Source organism: Rhinolophus sinicus, chromosome 7 (assembly GCF_057876585.1).
Source record: "Rhinolophus sinicus isolate RSI-liver-muscle chromosome 7, RSI-T2T, whole genome shotgun sequence".
NCBI classification, from domain to species: domain Eukaryota; kingdom Metazoa; phylum Chordata; class Mammalia; order Chiroptera; family Rhinolophidae; genus Rhinolophus; species Rhinolophus sinicus.
This window is the reverse complement of record NC_142507.1, coordinates 15,504,893-15,531,090: the sequence shown is the minus strand read 5'-3', so window position 1 is coordinate 15,531,090 and position 26,198 is coordinate 15,504,893. Positions and strand designations below refer to the sequence as shown.

Here is a 26,198-nt window from a genome sequence, read left to right as displayed (position 1 = left end):
TTTGATATTTGTGGTTAGTCTTTCCTTAGCACCTACCACCACTGGACCTCTGGAGGTTAAATGATTTGTCGAGCATCGTAAAACAACTGGACATCACTGGAAGGCTATTGAATCGTTGAATTACATTTTCTATATTAGTTTCAAATGACTGGCAGCGACAACTTAATACATACATTATGTGATAAAATGGCTAAAAAAATGCACAATTACTAAGTCACTTAAATATAAGAAAGGGACATTATAAATATATAAAAATGGACTCCATATCTCAGAGCAATTGCACTGTGTGAAGTACACGCACTTTATGAAACTATTTAAATTTCATAAAATTTTTATGACTTACAGGTAAATTTGTCAGCATCTAATTGAGTAAGAGATTCTTGAAAGCTTTCATTGCAATTGTTAATTCAGCATCATTGTTCTCTCAGGCTGTTACGTGACCCAACAGGCTGGGAGAACAATATTGCTGAATATAATTGGCATATGTCAGCAAAATATAATTAGTAACAAGCCTCTTCTCAAATGCTCTTTTTGTTGGTTGAAAAAAAGTTGAAGATTTACTCTGGGATTAAATTGTAGCTTGGATTTCTCTCTCATTTGATTTTAGTAGGTCTTGAAAAAAATGTGAATTAATTTAAATTTTGTATCAAGAAGTATGTATTGATTTCCTATGCTATGCAGACATTGAAGGCTTGTCTTTCCTTCAATGGGTTTTTAGTTAAATTCTGGGTATAAAGGCATTGTATAGAAAATTGGGGACAGTATTATCAAGGGTTATTACAAATCCCCATCCTCCCCACCCCCGTGAAGTTTGAAACAGGTGCCATGACAGGCTATTTCTCAGTGATTGCGGCTTGGTACTTACAGACATCAAAGGCACAGAACTAAAGAAAGTGTTGGAATTGTTTGTTGCAACACCTCCTTCCTATATGTCTGACTCCATGGGTATCATGGCTAATGTTGGTGATGCAGAAAATGTGTTACAGCGGTTTTCTATGTCATTGTATAACAAGATGGATATCATACGGTAGTCAATTTTGAAAAAAAAAATACTGCAATATGTAGCTTTTTAAATGGGAACAGAAAAATATGTGCCAAGTTTTTCTTTTTGTGAGCAAAAGAACTTTGCAAAATTTCCTCAGAACCCAAGATTGGAATGAAACATCATTTTAATGAAAGACTGCTTTAGAGTCACATCTAGAAATGTAATCATTTCACCTAAGAATGTTGTGATTTTGAAGTTGTATCCCAGTCTGAGTGAGTGGTCCTATGTGACCCAGCCCTCAGTTTTAGTGGATGGACCTGGAGGAGTAAGGAAGGAGAGGACACAAAAGCATAGCCATTTATACTGGCCCAAACTGGCGATACATGGAGTGCTACATTCACATCAGAGACAGGTCTCAAGGACATCATCATGGCCAAGGTCTTTCTCTGCTTTAACCTAATCTACTAGCTCCACACTCTGGATTCTTTCTCATTTGCTCTCTCACCCTGGATTGGTGGTTCCTTGACACCATCCCTGCCTCCTGAACAGTCTGTCCCTGATCGTCCTCACCTACAGTCCTCATTTCTCTTTTCTTGTCCTTGGGTCCTGTGTTTCTGGGAGCTTGTCTTCTGTTCCTCAGGTCTCCACACAAACCACAGTTGTCTGGCGTTTATGTTTTATATCTCAAGGTACCTCATCATCCTTAACTACACAAGGGTCATTTTAAACACAGAGAATCTCTGCTTATGAACTGGATTTGGGGAGTGGAAGAGACAAGGTGGGGGATCCATCTATCTCTCTATAAACACTCAGTCCATTTCAAGTCTTATGGGCAACTATAGTTGATTCAGACTTCTTAAAGATTCATGCAGTGGAATACAACCTGTTAGGCAGAATTAGTTGAATTTAGAAAAAGGTCTGGAAAGCCATGAAAACAATCACAACTATTGACTTAGTGTAGTGATCATATATATATATATATATATATATATATATATATATATATATATATATATAATTTATGTTATACACCTGAAACTAATATAATGTTATATGTCAATTGCACCTCAATAAAAACAAATCACAATTATCCAAAGGAGATTTAGAGGTAAAGGCCACCAACAAATTCTGCTTTTTCCAGGATACTTATCCATAACAAATAATACAGACAGAGGCCAAATAAGCTCATCACAAATAGCAGGCTGTTACAAATAAAGAAACAAAAACTCATAGACATAGACAATAATTTAGTGGTTACCAGAAGGTAAGGAGAGAGGGAGGTGGTAGATGAGGGCAAATGGGATCAAATACATGGTGATGGACGGAGAACTGACTCTGGGTAGTGAATACCCAATGTGATATATGGATGATGTATTACAGAATTGAAACCTATGTAACTTTACTAACCACTCTCACCCTAATAAACTTTAATAAAAAGAAAACAAAACAGCAAGTAAGCAGGCTGTCACAAAGTGGTGTAACGTAGGGGCAAGCTCTATGTAGATTAAGTGACAATGGAATCTAGGCCACGAGAAAATTTGATAATTACGAACCAAACTTCCAAAACAGATGAATCAAAAGATGAGTATTTGGCATTACCAAAGAATTCTATGCTTTATGAAAAGATCATCAGTAGTTTCAATTTAATAAAATGAGTTCCCCTTATTCATGAACATATGACATGAGTTCTTCAAAATAATAGTTTATCCATTATCTTTCAAGAAAGCAGATTGATAAAATAGGAAGAGAGCTGAATCACAGGTAGGAAAGATGGTAACAGGGTAGGATATTGAAACTTGAGAGGCCTTAGTTTGTTCATCTGTAAAATGGATCAGTGATTTGCAAAATTAAGTTGTGTGGAGATGTGAAGTTGCCATGAAGCGGCTGAGAAGCATGGTATTTTCCCCCTTCTTTAACAAGAATACCTCCAATTTCTGTTTTCTATTTTTAACTTGCCCATGATTGATTTTTTTTGAATCAAGTGCTACACAGCTTAAAAAAATATTTGAAAAATCTTTTTCTAGATGAACTCAGGAAGTGTAGTATGACATACAGGGAAAGATAGGCTTTGGAACAGACAAACCTGGTTTGAGTTCTAACTCTAGCTCTGACAGAGTGTGGGGAGATCAAAACACATATTGAGAGTTGTATTTTAGAAATATGGTCTTGGTGGCTATGAGGGATGGGTGTGAAGGAATGAGGCGGGAAGAAAGGAACATTTTTAGGAGATTTTGAAACAGTCGATATGAAATAATGTATCTGACTCAAGCAATGGCAATCAATATTGACTTGGGAATATAGATTTAAGAGATGTTTGACAGTTAGAATCTATAGAAATAAATACTGTTAAGGTTTATGGGATGAGGATATAGTCAAGAATGACTGCCATTTTCTGGTGACATTGACGGAAGGGAAATCCAGGGAGAGGAGCACTTTTGGGGAGATCTATGTTGACTCCCCATCTGCACATATCGTGTTTGAAAGAACAAGTGGGTGTATTTATTAGGGTCTGGAGTATAGAAACAAGACCTCGATATTATAGAGAGAAATGAAAAGTTTTTATGTCTGAAAATATAGAAATCATTGGAAACCACAGTAAAAAACTAAGACCTTTTCAAGGGGAGAGGGTCTATGAGGAAATTAATTCTGAATGCCCTTAGGTATCCGTTGCATTTAATTTCATTCCTCTGCATCTAGAATGGTGTTAGTTATATAAAATCTGTATTTGTCAGGATTCTCCAGAGAAGCAGAACCAATAGGATGTGTGATATATATATATATATATATATATATATATATATATATATATATATATATATATGAAGAGATTTATTATAAGGAATTGACACACATGACTATGGAGGCTGAGAAGTCCCACCATCTGCCATCTGTAAGCTGGAGACCCAGGAAAGTCAGCGGTATAATTTAGTCTGAGTCCGAAGACCTGAGAACCAGGAGTGTCAAGGGCAAGAGAAGATGGATGTCCCAACTGAAGCAATCAGGCAGGAAAGGATAAGCTCTTCTTTCTTCTGCCTTTCTGTTCTACTCAGGTCCTCAGGGGATTGGGTAATGCCCATCACATTGGGGAAGGAAAACTGCTCTGCTGCGTCCACCAGTTCAAATGCTAATTTTATTCAGAAACCTCCTCACAGATACAGCCAGAAATAATATTTAGCCAAATATCTGGGCATCCCATGATCTAGTCAAGTTAAGCTATAAAGGTAACCATCACAGCATCCTTTGGTGAATTGAAAAAATAATCATGAAATCATTTTTTGTGTGTGTGTTTTGTGGTTCATATAAGTAACCCTGGTTGAGAAAAGTATGAAAAAAAAAACACAAATTTAAAATCCTGAGTTACTCTGAAAGAGCGCACAGTGCAGTATATAGATTCACCTGCTAACAAATAACACTAACACTTATAGCAGACAAGTGTAACAGTATCAGGGCTACTAAGCAAGTCAGCTTCTCTCTCTCTCTCTCTCTCTCTCTCTCTCTCTCTCTCTCTCTCTCTCTCTCTCTCTCTCTCTCTCTCTCTCCTTTATCTTGGCTTCTTTATCCAGCTGGCATTCTTTGTAACAAAGCCCCCACAGCTTGAGGATGTTATCCTCTTCAATTCAGCAATCCCAATGAAAATGCACATCTTTCCCACCAGTTCCAATAAAAGTTCCCAAAATGATACCTGTTGGCCTGGTTTAGATTTTGCGCCCCTTCCTGAACCAATCACTGAGGCCCTGGGAATGGAATACACTGATGACGTGGGCCTGTGTCATGAACTGCTGAAGGGATATGAGGGGTTCCAGAAGATGCACAGGGACTAGAAAGTGGGAGGAGAATGCTCACCCAGGATGCAGTCATCATGAGAAAGAAGCAGGGATAGCAAGATGGCCAAACTGACACATGCGCACCTCCACAGCACAGGGGACCAGTGACTGACCTCTCCTTCGGAGTCAAAGAAACCTTCATGGTGAGCTGGACCATGGAGGCTGATAGGATTTTACTCAGACCATACAGCAGCATTTAGTATTGTGTACATTCCTGGTGCTGGGGGTATAACTGAACTGGAAACCTATCATCTTGTGCTAAATATGGAAAAGATAGAAGGCCAAACTTCAAATGTTAGCCACATTTACAAATGTAATAAATTTGCTCCTGCAACTACAAAGAGTCTACGCATTCTTCATCTTTGGGCTGTGAAATTTTGGAAACGTGAATTAAAAATAAAATGGCCCATATTGCACTGGTGATTTTTAAAAGGGGGTTGCTGAGAAATGCTCTGACTTTGAATAGAAAACCAAGGTAAGCTTTCACAGTGGGACATACAGATCTGGGTTGAGAACAAACATTCCTGGGAGAAGGAAATATCACACTCTACTCTAAGCAGTGACTTATGGGGTGGTAGTGGGGGTCACTTATTGGGTAGTGGAGGAGATTAATATCTTGCTGTAAATTTATAAGAGATTAAGTTCCTGCATTTAAAAGAAAAATCAGGGACCTACCAAACCAAACAAAACCTTTCTGCAGTGCAGAAGTCATCCCTCTGAACAAAACAGAAAATTTTACCTAAGAAAAGATGGAATATTAGAATGTTCGTATATACAAATAATTCCAAAAGCAAAGTGGATTATTTTTTTTTTCATTCTCATTTCGCATATGACCTGAAGTTTTGAGACAAAAATAGTAATCGAGAAATGCTCCTACCTATTTTTTTTAAAAAAACCTTCAACTTGAAAATAAGAAATCAGAATTATTTAATGCTCAAAAGGTCAAATGGTTTATGGCAAATGATATTTGAGGAAATGTTTTTGGATTTCAAAGTAAATTATTGAAGTAATAAGGCAGAGATAATAAGCATGGTAATTTTGTACAATGATTTATATTTTTATAGAGAAATTTAGAGTCACAAAAAGGTAAGCATAGGTTTGTGCATTTAAATGGTTTAAAGTAAAGACAATTGGGGAGCCTCTCTGTGTCAATGAATCGTGCTCACAGTGACAGAAGTAGTGAGTCAGTTTCTACATATACTAGTTTAATCTAAAGTTGCGAATTTGAATATTAATCTTTATACCCTATAAATACTATAAATAATTTGTACCATGAAATTTACTCATCCATTTATTTTTTAATCACCTATTCAACAAATATTTCTAGTAACCCTTTGTGCCAGACCCTTTCAGAGTGCTGGGGAAAGAAGAATCAATAAAATACAGCCCCGGCATTGAGGAACTCACAGTCTATTGAGAGTGCTGGCGGTGTAAATACATAATTAAATTCTTAGTCCATGCCTGAGGAGTTCAATTAACTTTGTGTCAAATGACAAACATTAAGTCGGTTTGGTCCTCACAAAATGCTACGTTTTGTTTTAAATGTCAGTGTGTACCCTGCTTTTAAGTGTTTAGTAGGGCTGCTTCACCCATGGTGAACAAAGGCAAGTTTCTCTGAGCATGTCCCGGAGAAGAATCTAGAACAAACCTTGGGAATGGATGGCACACTCTCTTCCTGCCCAATTTCATAGTTCTCTTGCTTATTCATTTGTGTACTTCGTAAATGCCTGTCTCCTCCTCGATAATGTAAGCTTCATGAAAGTAGAAACCTTGAAAGTGATGACTGTATCTTCAAAAAGTACCACAGGATGGACGGACATATAGTGACTATACAGAAGGTGCCCCCCCCCCCCCAAAAAAAAAAAAAGTACATATATTTTAAGAAAGGAAAAAACTGTATTAAAATTTAATACTCAGTATACACTGATAACAAAAGATGAATACAAGTCATGTGTATACATTTTTTTGGCACCCCCAGTAGAATGAACTTGTGAACATTTCAGCAAGAATGACAGACATCAAGACTTTCATCAAAAAACAGCTGGAGAATCAATGTTCAGTGTAGGGTAGAGATAAACTTACTTCACGGTCTTACTAATGTGAATGTGTATTATACACATAAATTTATAGATATACATGCAAACTTACATATGCATACACATATCTATCATTTATACATATTTAAAAATGTGTATAGATATATTTATTTATACACATATAAATACTATAGAAAATATAAAGCATATACAAAAGTAGGCAGAAGAGTATAATGAATCTCCCCCGTGGGTCTATCAACCACCTTTAACAGTTATCTATTCATGGTTAATCTTGTTTCATGAACAGAATCCCTCACTTCTCTCTGTGTCTGGATTGTTGTAAAGCAAATTCCAGATGTATTATTTCTTGTAATTTGAATGCGTACTCTGAAAACATAAAACCAACCATAATAACACTTAATAATTCCTTAATATTTTAAATATATAGTGTTTTCAAAATGTGTATTTAAATTTTTTTTTTTAATCTAAAATACTTTTTCTAGAACACTTTTCCACATCCCATCTTTTTTTCAAATGAACTTTTGATTCTTAAGTTCCATGTAGTTAGAAATAGTGGCTGTTTTTTTTTTCTTAACTTGGAACATTTTTTAGTTTTCAAAAGTGAACTGCTTTTTAAGTTGTCTCAGGGATAAGATTGCCAAACATTATTATACAGCATTATTATTTCTTTTGCTGTGTTTTCCCATGATTTTTTTTTTAATCCCTCTCAGTCTTCTCATTTTGTTAATCTGCCATCAGATGATAAATTGCTTCCAAAGAGTACATGATCCTGAAACTCTGTCTAATGAATTGTCTGAATTTGTAGATAGTCAATAAGTATTTGTTGATTTTATTTTATTCTGGTGTTTGGATAATAGGGAGTTTGATAGTAATTTGAGTTGTTATATAGGAGTAATCTTGCCTATTTTTCAATAAGCTGTAGTTTTGGTCTCTCTCTCTCTCTCTCTCTCTCTCTCTCTCTCTCTCTCTCTCTCTCTCTCTCTCTCTCTCTCTCTGTTTCTCCCTCTCTCTCTCCATCCCTCCACCTCTCCCTCTCTCACCTTGGGCTGGTCCAATTTCTTAAGGCAGTCCTAGATAATGTTAAGTAATTGATTTCATCATGACTTGTTAATAAGGATAAGAAACATAATCATCACAGGTTTGCAGTATCCTGGCAGAAAGGCACAATTTGGTGGAAAAACAGAAAATTGTAGTGAGTTTCCGTAAACATGGCATCTTTCTGCCAGATTTCCAATTGTTAATAAATTACATTCTTGTTCTTCAGGTCAGGATGCTAAACTGAAATGTCGCTGTAAGCGCTCCCTCAGTGGTTCACTAATTTGGTGAGTAAGAGCATGCTAACGAATCCTTACTAGCTGCAGCCAACAATACATGCCACGTGTCACAGTGCATCACCAAGGCTGGTCTTTTTTCTCCCTTCCAAATATTGCATTCCATCTATCTAACATTGTCACATATTCATCAGCTAGCCTCAGACTGGTGGATAAAGGAGTGATGGAAACATCCCTGGAGACTCAGAGATTTGCCTCTGGTTTTGATGGGATATTATTCTCAGGATTCGCACATTTATTGACCCCAATACTAGTGAGGTCAACATGACAATGCAGTGTGTATTGATTTGGTTCAATTCAGGAATTGCTCATTTATCGTTTATATTTATGTAAATAAAGCACTAGTCTTTCATCTTCCAATTACAACATGTTACTGAATTAATGTGATTAAAGATGAAGCTCGACTAATGTTAACAGGGTCTTTCTTTCTGTCATAAAGTGCAAAGGAACAATCATGTAAAATTAATATATTTCTAAAAAGGTGAATATGCATTCCAGCGTCAGTTATTATGAACTCCCTCTTCTTTTTCTCTCTTGTTCAAGCCAATTTCATGCTAAAATACCTTGACATAGTTTCTTTTTATTCCTGGCTTGCCCCTCTGTTCTATGCCTGCATCTCCAAATTATATTATGTGGTATATTTTTCTATAAATGGGAATATGATATCTTTGAGATGAACAAGGTTGGCAGGAATTTAGTATCCGTAGCATATGAAGAGTTTTGAACAGACATGTCTGTTATTTTTATTGAAATATTTTCAGCTATCTATTTTTCTTAACACAATAATTTAAAAGACAGTGTATGGAGTAGGAATTACGAATTCATGCATTTGGCAACTGAACTGCTTTTTCCTAGGTCATTGCTTTGTTGTCTAAGCTTGAAATCACATTTTGGAGCCAATAATATAGGAGACACACAGCTATGACCCAAGAGATAAATCTTTTTTTTTTTTTTTTAATGGGGGAGGGGAAATTAAGTATAGGACTCTGAAGGATTATATGGTCCTTGCTCTAATTTCTGTAACGGAACAGCTCTGGCCACTGAAGTATAAACAAACATATATGCTCTATTTATAATTGGTTTGATATCTCGACTTTCATTACTGTTTGGTACCAAAATCATTTTACTGAAAGATGGCAATAACAAAGGGCCTTTGGTATCTGTTTCACCTCATCACTTACCCAGCCAGTATAAAAATAAATTGAGAAGTGCATTCTGTAAGGGCAGAATTTTATGGAAAACACAGTGCCGTTGATTTTGCGGTCTATTTCTTAAACTTATCAAACTATATCACCACCGGGAGACATTTGCTGTGGGGACAAGAGATTCATTCCTAAACACTCCCTTTGGCTGCCAGGTAAGGGATATTCAAGAACTGACAGCAGCATAGCATTTAAGGGCACCAGTCTGCTACAAAAAATGAATATAGAGGAGATGGAATCACTAGGTATTGAGCAGCAGGAAAGGAAATGATTTGTGCTGCCTGCTGATATATAAAGGTATATTATGCACAATAAGAACAGCTTAGTTCCCTCGGCCCTGTAGCTTCCCACCTTCTAGAACTGAAGGTACATAATGTACAGGATCAGTTTATCTTCCAGCGTGGCCGGGGCAATTATTTGGTATTGATTTTCTGAAAGTTTGGTCTTACATGTCAGCATTTTGTTGGCAAACTTGGCAACATAATCCAATCAAGTCGGTTCAGAGATGAGTGGAGGTGGAGATAAATCCTCACGAGCCAGTCCTTTGCATGGTCCGTAGGTAGCCCCCTGCATTAAGAAGGCTCTGGCCACTGCGCTGCCTCGTTAGGGGAATTGTAATCGTGGGGAATCCCTGGGCCTGATTGCGGCTCTCCTCCCAGTTGTGCACTTTTGACCTCTGTATTGATTCTGTCTTCTCATCAAAAGCGCTGATGTAATTCCATGCGCTAGGATCACGCAGTGATTTGCATTGAAGAGCTGCAACTGTGCGCTGACCCCCAGCCATTTCATCAGAATGAAAGTAGACCAAATGGCAGATGCGTTTCCCCATAATATTAAAATCTATTGTGCCATTCGGTAGGTTTCCTTATCATATATATAGAAAAAGAACATACACCACCCGCTCCAGATTTTGATTTCATTCCAACCAGAAATTGGGAAATTCTTCAAAACACAACAGGGATCAAATAGGATTTTATGGATTTCCACATTCAGGCCAGTAAAGAGCATTTCTATTTGTTAAAGCTTAACACAAAATGATGAAAGTATCTGAATACATTTTCAGAAATTACAGCACTTTAAAAAATTATTTTAGTTTTTTTTCCAGTGATTTCTTACCAATGTACACGCATCATGGAGCCTATTCATTGCTTATCTACCTACGTATACTAAATAGAAATACCGTTTAAGAATTCTCTGAGGAAAATAGTAGCTCTTTCATCAAAAAATCCAAAGCAATCTAAACATTGACCATTACATTATTTTGTTTCTCCTTCCCTCTCCCTCTTTTTGCTCCTCTCCTCCCTCCTCCTTTAATCAGGGTGGAAAATGGGGAGGAAACCCCTTCTGAAACACAGACACCCAAAGAGAACTTCACCATAAATCAATGTAAATCTATAGTTACCTGCATTGTGTTCTGCTTTCCCATCTTACCTGTAGATCCTAATCATTCTCATTTATTAATTTCAATCGATAAGTATTTATTGAGACTATATGTATAGGTTCTGGGAAGTCAGTGATGAAGAAAACAGATATGGTCCCTCATGGAACTGACAATCCAAATGGGGAGACAACCAACAAATAATTATACAAATAAATATAATAAGGAGGAAAACGTTTATGTTAGCAGCAGACAGTATAAATTATTCTGTGAGTGAAAGTGTAGTTATTTGGAAAAATACTGAAAATGGCTTGATGGGGGGTCGGAGATGGGACCATTGTTTGGATACCAAGTGGGGGTGGGGGGGTTACCAGTTGTCCTATGTAGGGGGAGGGAGAAGAGACGTACTGGAGTTAGAACCAAAACAGAGGAAGAAAGCTATGAGGTGTTTTGCAATCCTTCAGACTCATGAAAACCTTGATAGTGGATCATCTATGAAAAAACCGTGAAAGAGTGGTCCCATATGCTCAGTTCAATGAGAAATTAAATCAAGGTGGCACAGGGAGAGAGAGGGGCTATGGTTTGTTAAATGCTCTGGGTTTGGCAGAAAGTATGGGAATACTCTGGATACTCCAAGTATAGGCTAGGAACTTGGAGGCTCAAGCCAATAGTTCATAATTTCCTTTCTTTCTTTCTTTTTTTTTTTTTTTGAAAAAGAATCTTCAATAAGTGCTGTGAAGATAAATTTCAGAGAGTATTAAGGTTTCTAGTTTAGATTGGGGTTGAGACCTCTTGGTTTTTCAGATCTAGAGGACACTTGATTTCACTTTAAAAGAAGAGTTGGAGCTCTTATTTTCTCTATGAGAAAATAATTGCAAAAATATTTGAGCTTACAAAAATGTTAAATTAGGAAATATTGATCACAATTTAGATTGTATAATAAATTTAAAGTTTATATTATAGTTTAATAAAAGTTATTTTAATAAACCCTTAGAGTAATCCTATGAAAAACTAAGGACGAGACAATTGACATTCAGTGACTTGATAACAGCTAGTCGGTACTAAGTGGCAAAGGCAGAACTTGAATCGATGTCTTCTCCTTATAAACACTGTTCTTTCCATTAACTTTATAGCATAGTATTTTAAGTTGTAAAAGCATTCAGCAGTGTTTTTTCTTTAAATAGTTATCTGCTTCAATAAATATAAAAGAGTGCTCAAATTTTTTTTTTTAAAGCACATTTCATTTAAATTTCTAGAACTGTATGTATTGAATACATTCAAGTTTACTTCTAGAGACTCTGTACTTGTGGCCTGTAGAGGATTACAAGGGTTTTCAAATGGGCTGCCCCATATACTTCTCATTGGCCTGGAAGCAGCAAGATATGGGATGAGATCTTTACTGGGGGTTGGGCGTCCTCTAGATTCCTACCTTTAGAAGCCAGGCTAAAAATAGCAGCAACACTGGGAGGCGGAGGGGAGTGACAACAGCCCTGTCCCTGAGATAAGCTCCTACAGAGAAATAGATGGTGTCCTTCATAATCTCTGTGGTGTTGACTTTTGTCTCGGGGGAAAGTGGTTTAGAAAGCCTTTGACTAATCCCGTCTCTTCCATCATATTCCTGGGTTTAATATTTCACGGTCCAAGCTCAGTTCTATGACTCACATCGACAGCATGATTGTACTTACTTATCATTATTTAAATCAATTATTAGATAACAGATAATCGAGTGGACTGTCCTTTGTATAAGTAGAATATGATGGTTAGCCAAGGTTTCCACACGTTCATTGCTCATTTATTATTGTTTATTATCTGTAGTTTAGTTAGGGGAGAAGTCGCTGAGCTTGGATTCTCAAGCTTAAGGTTTAAAGCCCAGCTTCACGACTTTCTCTGAGGTCTGATCCCAGGTAAGTTATTTAAGCTTTCTAGGCTTTAGGCTCATCATCAATAAAATGGGGTTATTGATACCTAAGTTATAAAATACTTTTTTAGGATGAAATTAAATTTCAAATATGAAATAAACTAATGCAGGGCTTTTTGTCTCTTTCTTTAATTCATCTGTGAGATAAACAGACCAAATTAGGGGTGCTGTCCATGGCCAGGGAACAGTATACATCGGGTGGACCCAGAAAGAATATTATCATCTTCTCTTATTAGCATCTAGATATTTAGACTCAGATTCTGGGATGAAGGTCACCTGCACACAGATGCCGTGGTTTTTTTCCTCGTCTGTGAACTTTCCTGTTGCCACTTGATTATACCCCCTTTTGCTGGAGTCAAAAGTTTTGATCAGAAATGAAAGGTAGAATCAATGATTTCAGGCCCCAGGTGTTCTTATCTTATTTTAATGCCATGTGTCCCTACCCTTCCTGTTCATTAAATTCACCCTGAATGTACTTCAGAAAATCAAAGTCCATGAGTGCAGCTTTGCATGTGAGGTGATGGGGAGTCATGGCACTGCTTCATCATGGTAGGAAATACTTGCAAGAAAATTGTGGATGTTTTTATTCAGAAGCAGATTTCACCTCCTCTCCCTGGGAGCTCTCTGGGATGCTCTGAAGCTACTCAAGTTATATGTAAACCAGATATATGTATGCATCATTTCCAATGACAATAACGTTGGGAAATGTTAAACAGCTTCCCACCTCAGATGGCCTCATCTCAAATATTGATCGTAGCAGATAACAATAGTGTTGGTTAAGTGATTAGAATCAAGGACATTTAGGCCAAGAAAGATGGATCTTTTTGAGTGTGCCTGATCTTAATTTACTGCCTTTTTTTGTATTAGTTAATTTGTCTTATTTTCAGGTTAGAAGTCCCTTGCATGTTGACTGTCATCTGTCTTTTTCAGATTCATTTACAGGAAAGAGAAAATGTTCCTAAAATTATTTTGTACCTTAAGAAACATTACCTTTGACAACCAGGTGTCCGATGAGTATTTTGATGTTGCTGCTGAGAAGTATGGGCCATGTCTATTTAAATTAATTCATTCTGAGGCTGGATATATGTCAGCATTTCATGCATCAATTCTTATTAGGATGAAATACAAAAGATTAGAAGACATACTAAGGATTGCAGCTTTTCTCTAAGATTAAAATCTTTGAGATATTTTTCTTTAATGAGAAAAACATTAGGAGGCAAATTTAGCATTTAAAACAGCATATGACTATTGTGACATGTGACCTGCACTTGTTTATGGTGTCAAAACCTTATTTGCCAGGGTTGCTCTTATGTATTGTGAATTTGCATATATGTGAAGGGGTTATATGTTGCGATTAATTTTAGAGACTAAAAATATAAATATACAAGAATGATGTAAGACAAGAATATATTTCCTACATTGCAGTAATGATTGGCTTTGCTTTTGATAACTTAAATTGTTACCACTTAGTATTTACAAAATGTATTTAAAAAATTTCACAGGGCCATCTGAATTGCCTCTTTGGTTAGTCAGAAAGAAAACCTGTGATATATGGCAGTGCTATTTTCATATCACAGGTGTGGAAAATGTGGTGCACAGATGGTGAGAGAGCAGACGTGCTATGGGGGCCAAAAAGGTGACCAGTGAGGGCACCCACCAATGGGGGGGGGGGCGTCTCAAACATAGTGGGAAGAGCTACCAGTTGGGAGTGTGGAAATCTGCCTGCCCCTCTCCCATTGTGCTCAGAGATTTTATAAGGTTGGGCTTAGCCTATGGAATCATGAACATCTGGCTCTTATTTCCAAGCTATAAAGCAGCTCCACTCCATGCTTACCTGAGAGGAGGTGAGTATCACTAATTCAGCCGCATTTCCCACCTGTCTTTGTCTAGTGCATCAACATAAAGAGTATATTACATAGAAACACTCTGACCACATCTGAATGTTATCAAGAAGTATTTTGTTTCCAGGTTGGTAAACCACATCCCCAGAGCCTCTAACCCTGCCCTATGTTGCATTTTGGATACATTCCTAAATGATGATTTTTCTACGGATTGCTTTTCCCTATATCAATGTATAGAGAAGCTGAATGTTTCAACCCTTCCATAGTGACACGTGATGTGCCTGATTGTTTGCTGATGGTGATTTGGAATATTGATGCTTCAGAAAAAGAACTGCATCGAACAGGCAATCCGCACAGCTCACACACGCCACAAAGAGCATGTGATATAAATAAAGTGTCAACCGGGTGCTGCAGCTTTGTGCAGACTCATTTTCAAATTTTCCTTTTTGAATTATTAAATAGACCATGTCAGAACAACTCTGATTATTATCCAATCCATATGCTTCAACACCAACCTTTTATGTAATATCAAGTGACTGCAATGATCAATTGGACCAATCACGAATGCTCCCTACTTCTGGAAATGATTCAAGCACTTGGGCATGCTGCGGCATTCTATGCAGGTCCCACAACACCTGCTGCATTGCAGACAGAGGCGGCCACAGCACTATCTGCTTTTAGGAATGTGTGCAGGCTGCAAAAATATATTTAGGTCGTTTTCAAGAATTTTAAGCACAAGTCCATCTTTTTGCAATTTTAAGCCTGTTTGGATGGATTAGCTATCACACTGTTATCCTACAATACCTCTACATGGCAGAATTAAGTACATAAGCTACGTAGATTGTAAATAATATGTGATAGTGCATATTTCTGAGAGCCACAGTATGAAAAAATAAAACGCCATCTTCGATTTTTGAACAAATTTGGTATCTGCTGGAAGCAGAGACTAGTATGTAGGCATGTAGCCACGTGTAATTTATAAAATGTGATAAAATGATCATCTCTCACCTACACTAATACACAGTTTATCTAGATAAATAACTCTTAGAATGAACACGGTGGATGCCTTCAGGGTCTTAGGCATTTAATTAAAATGAAACAAAAATATTAACTGTCGGCTTTGGGATTTTAGCATCCTCTCTTGAAAAGGATATCCTTTAGTCTGAGAACAGATTTGTGACATTCACAGGGAACAAATGTGAGGTGGTATTTTTCTAGTCCTCAGGAAATAGAGGCTAAAAATGCATGGTATAGAAATCTTCAGATGAAATGGTTTCCTGAGAATGCCTCTGTTCCCCCACGGCAGCTCCCTCCCAGGGCCTGGGACTGATGGCGGAATGCAGGGGCCTCTCGGATAATTGCCAGTGACTGGAGGTAGCCCGCTCTCGGGCACTTTCGCCATCGTCCCGGTGTGCGGCCATAACTCACAATGACTGCTGAAGCAGAGGGCTCTCTTTCTATTTATTGCCTGTGTGTGATTTTGACGTTGGACACAGGGAGGCAGGGCGAAGCAGTGGCAGAGCCCAAGCCTGGCGAAGAAGAGCCCTGGAGCCAACTGCTTTCCAGAACCACAGATTACAGGAGGCTCCACTGCTTCCCACTTAACCCTAAAAACACATCCCAAGCTGCAATGCGAGGGGCACATTCATGACTCGTTTTAATCGTTCCATTGTCTCCTGAAAATTGATTTGGGTTTTCTTTGAGTCAGTTTTTCTAGTAAAACACTGGCTACCTTTATGTGACAAACTCTGCCTCTTTAAATACATAGATTGTACACATATCATGTGCATTTTTGGGGGCTATTTTTGCTCTATTTTATGGGATTTGGAATACAAAGGAAGAAAAGAAAAGCTTTGTATTATAATGCACTAATACCCTATTGCTGAACAAATTAATCTGGATATTTGTCCTCAATTTTGATAATAGATGGCATGCTGACAAAGTGTGAAGTTATTACTATAAATGAATGGGGTATTTTTTTACATAGTAGATTCAGTGTTCATATAACATAGTTTAAAGGCTCTATTGCATATGTGTAGATTTTCAGCATTCTTGAAAGAGATAAGACATGGTCTCAAAACTTGAGAAAAAATAATGAGTAAGGAGTTAGATTTTTAAACTCACTTTCAGTTCTTGTTTGAATTACTCATTTTTCACTGGTCGATCTGGAAAATAGGATATTTTCTAATAAAAGAACAATTGTGATGGGATTTAATTGGTACAGTTTGTGAAATAATTTCATAGGTCTGGAACAATGATGCTATTCAAAATGGGCAAACGTGAGATGATACGTTGATAACCGATAAACTAAAGGCAGTAGGTCACGTGTATGTTTGTGTGTGTGTGTGTGTGTGTGTGTGTGTGTGTGTGTGTGTCCTTTTCTCATCATACCTGGAGACTCATACAACACTTATAATCAAAATATAACCCTTACAATTTCAAGTGGAAAACAAATTTAGGCAGCCAATTGTTAACAATCCAACTTAATAAGCACACAGTTTGTTTTTTCCCTTCACGTACATTTCAGTCATCAGTGTTGACAAACGATAGCCAAAAAGGGGTACTTCAACATTTCAAAATCAATGTCAGGAGAGAAAAGGGCTTGGGTATACTATTCTATATATTTGCCTCATGGGCAATGGAAATAAGCTCTTATGATTTCATAGTGTTCTAGCCTCTCTCCCCTCCCCCCTTCATTTGATCACATTATTCACAGAAAGAACCAATGAGCCGTTGTGCCATTAACTTAAAATCCTATATTAATGAGACAGCTACAGTTTTTAATCATTTGAGTTAAGCCTTGAATATTCTGTTTGCTAATATCTTGCATCCATTTAAAATGAGAGCAAGCATTTTATTATAATATTGTATTTGCAAGTAGTGAATAAAATACAGATTTTTTTTTTTGTAAAGTTGTCAAACATTCTGAAGACAGTGTCTTATTCTTAAGCGGTTAATCTTAACTCTAAAAATATGGATAAAATATATATATATATATATATATTTCCCAGAGAATCATCTAGGGAGGTCCTGGAACTTTGTTTTTCTTGCAAAATTTTTGGGTGGCAGTAAATACATACACAAATTGTGTGATAAGTGAACTTCCATCATTTAATAAAAAACAAAAACATTTGAGATAGCACTGAACAACTTATATTTAGTGTCTTCTGAAGTAATCACTGTCTGAATAAAAGAAAGAAGTTTTTGTTTTTGCTTAATCTTTTATTGTGGTAAATTTTCTTTGGTTTATTAAAATAGCTTAGAAAAGCACTTTAAATGAAATTTATACAGTGCCACATTTAACTTTTTTTTTTCTTTTAAGCTAATAACTGTTCTCTAACTTAAAGCAGGATGTCCAGACCACCTTGAATCTGTTGATGTCAATATCACATGAATTAGAAAATTATCTCACCTTTTAAAATTCCTACATAAAAAAGGCAGTAGTGTATTTAACCTCTTGGAAGTTGCTAAGCAAATTATCTGTGAACTAATATTTTTTCTTCTATAATTTTTTTCTTATTTGATGAAAAATTTAATACTGATTGGGATGCCAGTCAAGAAAGGGGTTATGCTATTGACTTCTGAAAGCCTGTTAATGAATACATAGGATAAGTTGTAAAATGTTAATTTTAAATAGTAGGCAAGGTGTTTTAAAATGCAATTTGGTATTGTTTCTCTAATATAAATTATATCACAAACGAAAATCATGAGCAAAATTTAGAAAAAAATAAAAAGAATTGACATAAGTGAAGTTTTAATGGCTAATAAAGATACTAGGCACTTTAAGAGATTTATTGCATCCATATCACTGAACATATACTTTAAAAACAAATGCAGGAAAATAAAGGGAATTTTCCTTGCCTTGTGTTTTTCACATCTCAGAACCTCCTTAATCTTTTATAGAAGATTTTTATAGGGGCTACTGCGTTGGCATTTTAAAGAATTTTGGGGTCAGCCTAAAGCTAAATCTCAATATCTGGGTGAAATGGCAATTCTATTTGGTTTTGCTGATGAAGAAAGCCATGTTTAATCCACTTGAGATTACAGACAACATAGAACTGAAGCACTGTTTAGGCACATCAGGCTCCCAACCCAGGTCTTCACTTCAAAAATTTGGATAATCTCCCCATTTTAACCTGAAATCAATAGAGCTCCCTTTTCTCCTCACTCTTGTCTTGCCTGCCCTTTTAGCCACATACAGATGCCCTCTTGCTTGAAATCCTGGAATCGACTTCTTTTTTCTTATCATCATGATGATTTCTGCATAAATAATGAGTCAACCAACCATTTGATCCTATTAACTATCCAGGGCTGCCCAAACCACAAAATTTTGCTAAGCTGTATCTGATGCATTCTTCTGTAGAAGCAACTGCATTCTTCCCAAAGTAGTAGTTATTAGAAACTTTATTTTAGTTACCTTTTTTTTAGCAATAAAATCTAAGCAGGCTGATTGGAATTTCAAATGATTGTCACACTGAATTTGAAAGTCTGTCTTACACAGAATATAACATTTTTCTTATGTTTTAACTAAGTAGAGGCAAGGAGAAGGTCCTTATTTTTTTCTAGCCAAACGTATGTTCTCTATTATTAAATCAAACAGAAAAAAAGAACATCTCACATCTTTGACTAGTTAAGATTTTTCCCCCCAGTCTTTTGTTAGGTTATCAGTTGCTCCTTCTCGCAATATTAACACCCGTTTTCCTCACTTTCTGATTTGGTTTATTCTTAAGGGATGTGCAATCTATGTTAGCACTTGCCAGAGCACACAAAAGCCAATTTGTTAGAAAACAAGGCGTTGCATGATTTTATATATTTGTTTGTTTGTTTGTTTATTTTTAAGCAAGAAGATGAGTGTGAGTACTTGCCTGGTTCCTCTTGCCTGTTTGCTTACAACTAGTTTTCCTTTCTTCACACATGAAGAAGCAAACACTGTCCCTGTCAAATGATAAATGAGGCAGAGTTGGTGACGTGTGTGTTTGTCAACATAAGCAAGATCAAATGATTGCTCAGCAGGAAGAAGCCACGGGAAATCCAATGATTTTTGACTAATTAACAAAATAATAATAATGTCTCTCTAATGATTACCTTGTGCTGGGTCATGGCCTTTTATCAGAGAGATATCCCACCAGTGCAAACTAGTATTTTGAAGACAAACTAGTGATTTCACTTGAAATCATGGATGTGGAACACTTCTGAGAAATCTGAAGCACCCTGTTCTGTATCACTTGAGTAATTGTGAGAACTAAGCCGTAATTGTTGCTTCGCATTGTCGTACAACCAGTGTGGGTTTTAAGTAATACTTTATAAGAAAAAAAACAATGCATATTTTCTAGGACCATTTAAAGTTCAAGATCATTCCATGTACCTAAGGCATTTTACCAGAGGTGTTCTGAGGAGACACTTAATTGAAAATAACAATGTAAATAAGAATTTGTTTCAATATGCTCGCCAGCGTTATATTGTTCCTTACCACACATAGCCATGTTTTGCATGCATCTTTTTTGAAACTTCAAGAAGATATTACTGAATACCTAAATTCTTAGCCCCAGCAAGTGTCACTGGAGCTGACATTTTCTGTGTAGTTCAGCAGTCAACCACTATTTATAGGAAACACAGCGACAGGAGCATGTATCAGGTCGCAGGGTGTGTACGGAGGTCTGTGGATTTATCTTGCCTGAGACATAGTCACAGGATTCCTGGCTCAGGTCAAAGCTACATATTTCTCACTTTCCTGGGTGCCAGATTAACACCTTAAAAATAGAGATCAAGGATGAGTGAGCTTGGAACCAAGGGAAAACTCTCTGGGGGAACTTAGCTTGTCACATGGTGTGTAGGTTGGAAAGTGCTACATGGACCTTGCTGATTTGGGCATTCAAACTGCTGGAATTATATTAAATTTCACCAAGAAAACTGGTAAAATTTCAAAATGATCAGAGGCAAAAGTATCTCATCAAAATAAAAAGCAGACATATTTGAAGTTATTTTTAGACTAGCAAGCTACTTGTTTGCTTGTTTTAAAAAATGTTTACCCTTTATAATATAATACAATTTTTTTCCAGTTTTTCTGTTGTGATCCTTTAGCTGACACATACATTGCAATAACAAAAACACCAAAAACTATGTTTTATTTCTTTATATCCAAACCACCAAGAAAGAAATTTTACTGTTAAGTAGCTTTTGTTTGTGCTCATAGCAGTTAATATAGGGCCCATAGTTATCTTTTTTATTTTCATTTTTTGGGGTCCTAATCCTGTTCACGAAGTTCCTCTGGCATCTTTCTCTCTACCAAGATCACTCCCAGCCTCTTCCAGGAGCAGTGATTTCTATGATAGTAACCTGAGAAAAGCCATAGTAGCGTCTTTCCTTTGTGCAACCCAGGAGAGACCACTAATAGGGAGAGACAGGGAAGGAGGAGGTGACAGCAATGATGGGCACAAGGTCATGAGGGAGAGACCAGGAGGCCTGGGCTAGCACAAGACAAGAGCAGTGCTGATAATATGCTGAGATGGGTGCGGGTGAGAGGATAGAGATTACTCTAATGAGCCACATGGCGGCTCAGAGATTTCTCTTAAGTGTACATCAACCCCAGCAAATTTTCCTATGGCTCTCTGGTTCTGCACTGTCCCACAGAGTTGTCACAAGCCACATGTGTCTACTGAGCACTTGAAACGTGGCTAGTTGAAATGGACACACACTTTAAGTGTAAAATACATGCTTGACTTTTAAAGATTTAGTATTAAAAGGTATTAGAAAACATAAAACATCTCAATCATTTTTATATCAATTACATGTCGAAATTATAATATTTATTTCATTAGAATTCATTTTATATATTTCTTGTTTACTCTTTAAAAGATGGCCACTAGAAAATGTAAAATTACACCTGCGGCTTGTTTTAATAATCACATTTTCTAGTTTGTATATTTGATGCTGTGATATCTTGGAGCCTTGCTGACCTTGAAGGGACTACCTCTCCCCGGGCTAGCCAATTTCTAGAGACAGCAAAGGACTTGCATATGAGAGACACTTCCATATCCAAAAACCAGTCCAGAGCCCATATCCCCAACTAACCCCTTAGTGGGCTCTTATAGTCCTGGCCACTATCCACCTGCCCTAGTCATCCCGAGGCCAGGTACCAGACAACTAGGGACAAACCCTATTCCCTAGAGCCTGCTGAACTTATTTGTGCTAGCCAATTTTAAGCCTGTTTACGCTGCCTCGCCCATTGTTTCCTATGGAAACCACAATAAAGGCTCTTGCCCACTTGTCCCCACCACCACATCTCCCTTCCACCTCCTAACTGACCTTGGTACGTCCCCATGTGTCCCCCCACCCCATGGAATGGTGTGTTCTCTCCTCTTGGGATCTGTAAATATAACAAACTATCTTTTCAAGGGCAGTCATTTCCTCATCTGTTGGCTTTGCCATACTTGAATAATAACAAAACCTACATTTTAAAACACTTGTACCATATTTCTATGGGACAGGGCTGCTAGAAGCTCTATTTCTCCAAATGTAGTCCAGTGATCACCTGTGATGGAATCACCTAAAAAATTAAACATCCAGATTTCTGGGCCCCTTCAGAATTAGCACAGCTCCTGAAACGTAGTATTAGGTCAATAAATGTTAGTTATTATTACTTTAAAATCATAACAACAATAGTACTAATAATAATGATAAAAAGTGGTTTACTTCTGCTTTGAGAAGACCATTCTCCTCTTTATTATTATTTTTTCTTACTATTTTGTGTTTTATATATATGTGTATGCAAACATATTTACATATATGTATGTGTATATATACATATATATGTATATGTGTGTATATATGTATGTATATATATATACATATATATATATATATATATATATATATATAGAGAGAGAGAGAGAGAGAGAGAGAGAGAGAGAGAGAGAAAGAGAGAGAAAGAAAGAGAGAGAGAGAGAGAGAGAGTTTGCTATTGGCCAAACTCATGTTTAGTGTTTTATACATAAATTCATTTAATTCTCATGACAACCAATCAAGTAACAAATAAGCAAGAAAAGTAACTTGCCCAGAGTCACACAGCTTGCTGGTGTGGGAGCATACGTTTATTTTTGAATAATACATAATTTATGTATTTCTTTGACATCGTTAGGCACAATGCTCATTCAGAAGGATAACAGAATGCATGAGTACAATTTAAGAATTCTAATGAAAACAAACACACGTGTGCACACCACCAGGAGAAAGGCATGACTCCTCCCTTATCGTGTTTCCATGTTTCTTCACCAGAGGTAACCCACTCTGGCTTTTGTGATTGTCATCCCCCTGCCACACATGCATGTATTTTACTTAATTTCGTGGGCTCATACCACATGTATTCCACTGTGGTTTGCTTCTTTTGCTCGCTATATGTCTAGGAGATCCATCCATGTTGATGAGTCTCATTGCAGTCCACTAGTTTTCACGGCCATACTGAATTCTATTGTATGAATATTGTTTTGGTTGACATTTTTCTGTTTGCCACTTGGGTTGTTTTATGCTTTTTTGCTATTAAGAACAATACCACTAGAAATACTGTATTTTTTTTCCTGTCCCTGAACATTTTCAATGATGTGTATTCTTTCTTTTAAAAAAATCAACTAATATTAACTAGTATTAGTTAACTGATATTAACTAATGTTTTAAATGAATATTAGACTTATAGGAAGTTGCAAAAATCATACAGAAAGTTCCTGCAGACCTCTTATCTTGCTTCTTCTAATGTTGACATCTTACGTTACTCAGTGCAATCATCAAGTAGGAAGTTAACACTGGTACAGTATTATTAACTGATCTGTGGACTTCTTTGATTTTCATCAGTTTCTTCACTGATGTCCTTTTTCTGTTTCAGGAACTTATCCAGGGTCCTACATTGCACTTAGTTTTTATTTTGGGTGACATACTTTGAACCCATGTCTGTCTTACTCTAAAATACACGAGAACAGTGTTTCAGGGAGATTAATTTTAAGGCAACATGTGAAATAGATTTTTAGGGCAGAGCGCTAAAAGCAGAATGTCAGGAGACTCTTGCTATATTGAAATTGCTTAAGGCAGAGAGAGGAAAGGGCATGGCCATGAAGGGCCATCTATGTATATATACCTTCACATAGCACAGGCTGCATTGTAATAATGTGTTCATTTGTCTCCCATCGAAGCCCACAGGTTCCTTGAGGGAAGGGAGCACTAAAGCCAATTCATCTTAGTATAATCTTCAGGTACTCAGAAGAGTGATTGTCTATAGATGTGATTTGGTGAGGTTTTATCAAATAAATGAATATGAGTGAGAAAAGTAAGCCGAAGGGGAAGCTATGACACAGGAAGAATAAGCAAAGGCGAAGGTAGGCGGTAGACAGCAAAAATAGAAAAGAAGAGAGAGATCAGTTGGTGTACTTGTTGCAGGAGGAGGGTTTGTGGCTTCATGCGGGAAAGAATTCAAGCGTGAGCCAATCAATAAAGCCAAGGCAGGTTATTGAGAGGTAGTCTACACCACAGCCAGAGTGGAGGCTGCCCTAGGACTAGAGTCAACCCTGATCCTGCTTACAGCAGTGGTTTTTATTAGTCAAGCTTTTTAATACGGGAATAAGGGGGAGGAGATAATTTGGGATACACCCCCGTTTTGTCCTTATGTGGTCTTTCTCGGAAGTGTCATGGCCGTTGGGGAAGAGGTGGGGGGTGGGAGGTAGGGGGGTGGCGGGTCGGGGTTGTCGTTTAACATGGAAATGTGCTACAATGACCCTATAATAAAGCTGGAGTTTACTTAGAAGTGAATCTCACTGCCATCTTGGTTTTGGCCGGTTCTGGCTGGTTTGTTCCATATTCTGGTTCACTAGTTTTCTGTCTCCTGCTGGCAGTTATTGATTTTTCTTGGAGGCACTGACCCCTCCTTATCCCAGGCTGGGGGGCGGGGGCAAACAGAAGATAAGACAGTGATAGCAGAAGACAAAGAAGCAAAACAAGAGGAAGCAAGGAGACTTAAGTTATAAACAGCTAAGGTAATGACACAATTTTCTCACCGTGTTGCTCACTCAGATTCTGTATATTATCATCAATCGTTTAACTTAGAACTTGCCTCCTTTATTTATTGCTGTTCCAGCTCTCAGACCTTTCTTTATCATTTACTCTTTCGTCCCACTCCTCCCTCACCAGATGTTGCTAAGAATAGTTTCATTCTGCAGCAATAGAATGTCATATGATGCCTATGCTTGTTGTCACCAGCCACTTCTGGTGTTCAGCCCTCCACGCTGCTTTCTGCCTCAAGGCCTTGGACTTTGCTGGTTCTTGCTCAGCTTCTCAACCCCCAAATTGTCATAAGTTTGGCTGTTTCTCATCCTTGAAGTCTGAGCCTCACTTGCTTTACGTTCTATCTGATTATATTGTTTTGTTTTCTTCAAATGCTTAGGGCTCTGGGGAATTTTCTTTTTTATTTATTTTCTCACTTGTTTTGCATTTGTCTTCATCCACTAGAGTATTAGCTGCACGGGAGAAGGGATCTTGCTGTCATATTCACTGCAGAAACTCTAGCACCTAGAAGAGTATGAAAGGGCTATGAAGGGAAGAACAAATTGCTCTGCGTACTGTATTCAGCTTAGTCTATGGGCTGGATGGAGGTGGAGGCCTCACCCATCACTTAAAACTCCATTGCTCCCAGTGGTTAAATGAACTTTCAACACTCACTGGTTATGTTTTGCTTTCTTTTTCTGCTGGGCACTATTCTTTAAGGATGAAGGGGAGTAATTGTTGTGGTTCCAGGATAAAATTAATTTAAGGACAATTCACTGAATAGGGATAGAGGTGAGGGAAGAGCAACTTCAGAGCTGAAATAAAATTTCAAGTGAATGGGATCCAGAAAACTCTTCATCACTTTCTCATTTCCATACTTCCCCTTCCCTTATCCCCCCATGGCTCCTTCAAGACCCCACTAAACTCATACGCACACGAGAAAGAGTATATGGTTGAATAAGGCTCCTGATGGCTCTAAAGGTTTTTTAGAAATTTTACATTAAGGAATAATTAAAGATGAAAAAGAAAGCTAAGATACTCTCATCTTGGTCTCTAATTCTATTTCCTATGAAAAAAGAATTAGAATTCCTTGAAGAAATGGCTGATTTCAGGGTTGAGGCAGAGTAAATACAAGATGAATCGAGACTATTTTATTATTCCACAAAGAAAGTGCTCAAAAAAAAACAAACACAAAAAAAACAAAAAACAAAAAAGAGAGAAAGAAAAAAAAAAAGGTGGGTCATAATACATGGACACAGAAACAACTCTAAGAAACCCCTACTGGCCACATCTAAGACAATCTGAGCACCAAAATAAGTACAGTAATAAACTCTTAAAAAATATAAATTCATGTCAAAAACACCGAGAAAGCAATAAATGGGGGTAAAAGGAGGGCTCTTACTTATAGTAAAATCCCAAGTGGGTAAATATAAAGGAAGTGGTGAAGTCAGAAAACCAGCATTTGCAACCATCATGCAAATGGATCAGCCAAGAATCATTGATCCAGAGGGAAATTTTGATGAAGAGTAAGATGTTAGCATAGTGTTAATGTCTTTCCCCACAGATTGTTTATAGTCGTAAGGGAAAAAGCAATACCAAGGTAACAGTAACGATATTATAGCTATATTGAATATGATAT

General features: G+C 37.2%; 1 long non-coding RNA gene across 2 annotated transcripts in view; it reads left to right on the top strand.

Moving 5' to 3' along the window:
- LOC109459784 (uncharacterized) overlaps window positions 1-26,198 on the top strand; it is an 84,620-nt gene that overhangs the window by 6,141 nt on the left and 52,281 nt on the right. For both annotated transcript variants that reach the window (XR_002139438.3, XR_012491776.2), the window contains exon 2: window positions 8,131-8,188. This is a non-coding gene — a long non-coding RNA (uncharacterized LOC109459784). The remainder of the gene's footprint in view (window positions 1-8,130; window positions 8,189-26,198) is intronic.